The following is a 6760-nucleotide window of genomic DNA, read 5'->3' on the forward strand; positions in this document are numbered from 1 at the left end:
CCAACTTCGATTAGATCACCGTCTGACCCCACAGAACTCGATCAGGCGACTAAATATTTAGAGTCGACATTTCGCTAAACCTTAGATAATGTAGCTCCAGTCAAAAGAAAAATTATTAGAGATAAGAAACTTGCTCCCTGGTATAACGATCACACGCGCACTTTGAAACAGACCGCTCGGAAATTAGAACGTAAATGGCGTCAAACTAAATTGCTAGTATTTCAAATAGCATGGAAGGAGAGCATCTTGAACTATAGAAAAGCTCTTAGTGTAGCTAGATCAACATATCTCTCAACTCTTACAGAAAATAACAAATTATTTATTTTTTGCTGTAGCCAAATTAACCAGAAATAAGACCACTGCAGAAATCTCCACAACATCATGCAATAGTGAGGACTTCATGAACTTTTTTAATAATAAAATTGTAAATATTAGGCATAAAATTGAGGTTTTCAAACAGTGTAATTGATGCAGATGTTAATCTAGCCATGTCAGATCAGAACCTAGAATACTTTACTCCCCTTGAAGAGAATGAACTCATTTCACTCAATCTTTTCTGCAAATTCATCAACCTGTATATTAGATCCTGTACCGACACATTTTCTTAAACAGATAGTACCAGCAATAACAGAACCCCTGTTGAGAATAATTAATTCTTCACTCAGCATTGGTTATGTTCCAAAATCTTTTAAATGAGCAGTTATCAAACCAATAATGAAGAAACCTGACCTCGACCCCTGTCAGCTGTCCAGTTACAGGCCAATATCAAACCTCCCCTTTATCTCTAAGATTCTGGAAAAAATAGTAGCGGAGCAGCTATGCTCATATCTACATAGAAATGGCATACATGAACTGTATCAGTCAGGATTTAGGCCTCATCACAGTACAGAGACAGCACCCGTTAAAGTAGTAAATGACATCCTATTGGCCTCTGATCAGGGTTGTGTAACTATGCTTGTATTACTTGACCTCAGTGCAGCTTTTGACACCGTTGATCACGCTATTCTTCTTCACAGATTAGAAAATGTAGTAGGAATTAAGGGTACAGCCCTCTCCTGGCTCAGATCCTATCTGACCCATCGTTATCAGTATGTAGACTTAAATGGTGATTATTCTGCATGTTCTTTAGTGGAGTTTGGCGTTCCGCAGGGTTCAGTTTTAGGTCCACTGCTTTTTTCCCTTTACATGCTTCCTCTGGGCAACATAATCCGTAAGCATGGTATTAGTTTTCATTGTTATGCTGACGATACACAGTTATATGTCTCAGCAAAACCTGATGAGAAAAAACAGCTTACTAAAATTTAGCAATGTGTGCAGGACATAAGAAATTGTATGCTAATTAACTTCCTTCTGCTAAATCCGGATAAGACAGAAGTTCTAGTCATAGGACCGCATACAGCTAGGAGTAAAATTTTAGATCACACCGTAACTTTTGATGGCCTTTCTGTTCCATCAAATGCTCTAAACCATTTTAATGCCTGCCCCTGAATATCTATATGGTTTTGTTATATAGTTTCTGTAGACAAAGTGTTAATTGCTGGAGATTTTAATATTCATTTTGAGAACCCAGAAGACCCTCTGAGAACAGCATTTATGTCCGTACTGGACTCGGTAGGAGTAAATCAGTGTGTAGTAGGACCCACTCATAAAGCAGGTCACACTTTAGATTTAATAATATTATTCGGATTAAGTATAAGAAATTTATTTACAATTCCACTATCTGAAGTTATCTCAGATCACTATCTTGTCTCAATTCAAGTGTGTCACAGTAATAATGTACGCACAGCGCCGCGCTACCGTATGAAACGTACATTCACATCAAATGCAACAGTGAAAGACCTTGGTGTGATTACTGATTCCAGCCTTTCATTTAAAGCTCATGTTGATAATATTACCAGGATAGCACTTTTCACCTCAGAAATATTGCCAGGATAAGAAATTTATTGTCGCTAAACGATGCAGAAAAACTAGTTCATGCTTTTATCACCTCTAGGTTGGACTATTGTAATGCCTTACTGTCTGGTTGTTCAGCTAGATGCATAAATAAGCTTCAGCTAGTCTAGAATGCAGCAGCGAGAGTCCTCACTAGAAGCAGAAGATATGAGCACATCACCCCTATCTTATCTTCACTGCATTGGCTCCCTGTGAAATTTCGCATTGATTTTAAAATACTACTCTTGATATATAAAGCATTAAATGGTCTCGCGCCGCAGCACCTGAGCGAACTGCTAGTGTCTTACGATCCGCCACGCCTACTTCAATCAAAGGATGCAGGCTGCTTGTCAGTACCGCGTATTATGAAAAATACAGCTGGGGGCAGAGCTTTTTCTTACAAAGCCCCAAAATTATGGAATAGTCTTCCAAATAGTATTCGGGACTCAGACACAGTCTCAGTGTTTAAGTCCAGGCTAAAAACCTATTTATTTAGCCAAGCATTTTTATAAATAGATTTGCCATAGGTAAAGGAGCAGATCTGGGGGACTCATGGACGTAGAGTATTATGGTGAACTGGTATGTTTGGATGCTGTCTTCCTCACTCTCATTGATCACTCAGGTTTGCTGACGGTGAGGTGATTGCTTTACATCTCAGGAAGCCCTCATGTTTGTGTTTCCTTCTGGCTCTCCCTTTTAGTTATGCTGTCATGGTTAGTCCTGCCGGAGTCTCTGCTTGCACTCTACAGTTAATATACATTCACATTATACATTGTGTGACTGTGACCATACCTAACTGCCATCTCTCCTCTTCTTCTTTTTCTCCCCCTCTTTCTCTTTCCTCTCTCCTCCTGTCTCCCCCTTTCACTCTTTCTCTCTCTCTGTCGAGCTACACATGTCGTTCCTGAGCTGCCAGTGATCCAGACTCCCTCTGTCCTCCGGACCTGTCTGACCCATCCTGGTGCCCCGCTTCTGGCTGAAGATCTCGTCACATGGATGCCCCGTGTGTCTCTCTGGGATGCGTCTGGTGTCTGGGGATGATTCTCTCTACCTAGAAAATGGTTCTGGCCTTGACTGGTGTTGGCAACTGTTTCTCTGGGGACTTGACAGTTCGATAGTTCAGGACTGGAACTTCTTACAAGTCTACCTGGGTCTTCAATAACTACCTGGACCCCATATTAACATCAATTAACATCAGCTATTATAGCTGAACTGCCTCCCACCCTACACACTGTATAAATGCAGATCATTTACTGCTTTCTGTTTCACCCAGATGAGGATGGGTTCCCTGTTGAGTCTGGTTCCTCTCAAGGTTTCTTCCTATTACCATCTCAGAGAGTTTTTCCTTGCCACTGTCGCCCTCGGCTTGCTCACCAGGGACAAACTGACCATTTTGATTCATACAAATTTCCTTTTTTTTACTAACTTAAATAATTATTTTGACTGTGTAAAGCTGCTTTGCGGCAATGAAAATTGCTAAAAGCGCTATACAAATAAAATTGAATTGAATTGAATTTTGTAGGAGATCTATGAGAATATTATGATCTATGGTGTCGAATGCAGCACTAAGATCAAGTAAGACTAGTATTGAGATGCAGCCTTGGTCTGAAGCTAAAAACAAGTCGTTCGCAATCTTAACTAGTGCAGTTTCTGTACTATGATGGGGCCTGAAACCTGACTGAAATTCTTCTAGGATGTTGTTTTCCTAAGAATGTGTATATTTGAGCTGATACTACTTTTTCTAATATTTTTGATATGAACGGAAGGTTTGAAATCAGTCTGTAATTTGTTATTTCATTCGCGTCCAAATTACATTTTTTAAGAAGCGGCTTAATAACTGCCAACTTGAATGGTTTAGGGACGTGACCTAGACATAATGAAGAATTAATAATGTTTAGAAGTGGCTCTCCAACCGTAAGCATCACTTCTTTCAAAAATCTGGTTGGGATTGGGTCTAACAGGCACATTGTTGATTTAGCTGAGGTAATAAGTTTATACAGCTCTTTCTGTCCTATACCTGTAAAGCACTGAAAATCTAAATGTGAAGCTATAGGCTGAACTTGATCGTGAGATACTATTAGAGGTTATACCTCCGTTATTTTCTTCCTGATACTATTGATTTTTTTCATTAAAGAAGTCCATAAAGTCTTTACTTCTAAACTGTGATGGGATACTCTCTGCGGGCATCTTAGGTTTTGTTAGGCGAGCCATTGTACTAAATAAGAACCTGGGATTGTTTTGGTTTCTTGCTATCAGTTGGCTAAGATGCTCAGTCCTAGCAGTTTTTAGGGCCTGTCTATAGCTGCACATACTGTTTTTATACGCAATTCGAAAAACTTCTAATTTAGTTTTCCTCCATTTTTGCTCGAGGTTACGGGTTGCTCTCTTTAGGGTGCGAGTATGACTATTGTACCACGGTGCAAGTGTTTTTTCTCTGACTTTTTTTAATCTGATGAGAGCAACAGTGTCTAATGTACTGGTAAAAATAGTGCCCATGCTGCTAGTTACCTCATCTAGAGTTTTAGAGGGTTTAATTAGAAGTTGGGATAGATCCGGCAGATTACTTGTGAATCTGTCTTTAGTAGTCAGATACATATTTCTAACAAATTGATAACGTGGGGAGACACAGCTAATCTGTTCTACGGGTAGAGTATATATCAGGAGGTGATGATCTGTGATATCATCACTTTGAGGTAAGATCTCTATATTAGAGACATCTATACCATGGGATATAATTAAATCTAGCGTATGATTAAAGCGGTGAGTTGCACCATTTATATATTTTTTAACCCCAAAGCAATTTAGTAAATCCATAAATGCGAGTGCTAAAGCGTCGTTAGCATCATCTACATGAATGTTAAAGTCTCCTACTATCAACACTTTGTCAGAGTTAACCAGTAGGTCTGACAGCAGATGTCCAAATTCTTTAAGAAAATCGACATATGACCCCGGGGGTCTGTACACGGTGGTAAAATATAGTAAAATATAGCTCGGGTTTATTATGTATTTTACTGAGTGCAACATTAATGATGAGCACTTCAAATGAGTTAAACCTGGGCCTTATTTTCTGAGTAACAGTGAACACATCATTGTAGATAGTGGCGACACCACCACCGCTCGTGCTTATAGAAATATCCTGACGGAGTAGACTCATTCAGGTCAATATAATCATTTGGTTTAAGCCAGGTTTCGGTGAGGCAGAGTGCATCATGGCAATAATCCGAGATCATTTCATTAACAATAAGTGCTTTAGGCGCAAGGGATCTAATGTTGAGAAGTCCAAACTTTAGCGGTAGATTTTAATTACTTATTTGGCCTTTTTCTGGTTTTATGGTTATCAGATTCTTTCGGGCAGATTTAACAAATTTATTCTTTTTTCTCACTATTCGGGGAACAGACACAATTTCTATAGGACAAGCTATGTGTGTGCATCTATCAGTATGGTGAGTTGTGATGTGGCTAATGTGATTGGAATCTACAGTATGAGTTACCGCCAGTCAGATGGTGCGTAATGTCCTAGAGATGTTGTCTGAAAGAACCGCTGCTCCAGGTCTGCTAGGGTGCAGGCCATCTGTGTGGTAGAGCCTAGGACACTCCCAGAAAACATTTCAGTTATCAACAAAGGGTAATCTCTGTTGTTGACACCAAGATTGTAACCATTCATTAAAGGCAAATAATCTACTGAATCTCTCGATTCCTCACTGAAATGTCATAAGTGGTCCAGATACGACGATCTTTGTCGTGGGTGATGTGCTGCGGACCTTCTCCACCAGGCTCCTGAAGTCCTTCTATAGGATCTCCGTCTGCCTCAGACTGATGTCGTTCGTGCCTGTCGTTCGTGATGTGTCAGCAACATCAAGAACACGTGCACCAGGTAAACAGTGTGTGTATGCCTTACCTTTAGCGTGGTAGCACGCAAGTGCCAGACGATGGAGTTCTTCGATGACCAACGCGTCGTGTGCTGTCTCGTGGAGAGGAGCGAAGCGGTTTCGGGTCGAGATCTCGAAGACTGGTGGTGGCGGAGGAGGAGAGGTCCTAGCCCGGGGCTTGGCGCGCGTCTTCCGCTGCTGCAGTATCCAGGCCACGTGGTATCCCGGCGCCGGGGTGAAGGAAACCTGGGCGGGCTGTGTCCTTGGTGCGTTGGACCTAGGCATTGAAGCACGCGGGGTAGAGGTTGTAGGAGAATTCTCATGCCGAGAATTTACCTGGGACAGGTGAGCGTCGGTCCGCGACAATTTCAGCGTGGCTTTCCACTGCTGTAGCTGGGCCAGCTTCACCTGTAGGTCGTGGATCAGTTTCTCCACGGCCTCCATCTCCAAGTCCACTGAAGTACAGCTCCAATGTCTCCTTACCTGCACACAGGGGCAGAGACGCAACCGACATGGTGTCTAAAAATAGAAATAACTGGTGTGAAAGAGCGTAAACAAACTTGTGATAGCCGGGCTAACGGGCTAATGGTGAGCTGTCGGGCCCCCTTAAAATGCGGGGCCCCAGGCAATTGCCTCTCTTGCCTGCCCTATTGCTACGCCTCTGAGCTCATTTAGTGAGTAGCTACATCAAGTGAAGTGCAGTCACAAAAAAAACAAAGAAAAAAGTTATGGTTGAGCAGCAAGAGCCAAACTCACTAATGATCGTTGTGTGTGTGTGTGTGTGTGTGTGTGAGTGTGTTTTTGTAATGAAATCTTTCTACCAATTTATTCTATTCTTTCTTTCCATTTTAGGTCACAGTCAGTCATATAAGCATTTCTGTGTTGGTTATGCCTAAATCTGGACTCATAGTTCTATCCATGTGCCCATTGTATTTGTTGCCACTTGGCTATATCCTGAG

Source organism: Clarias gariepinus, chromosome 1 (genome assembly GCF_024256425.1).
Source record: "Clarias gariepinus isolate MV-2021 ecotype Netherlands chromosome 1, CGAR_prim_01v2, whole genome shotgun sequence".
NCBI lineage: Eukaryota > Metazoa > Chordata > Actinopteri > Siluriformes > Clariidae > Clarias > Clarias gariepinus.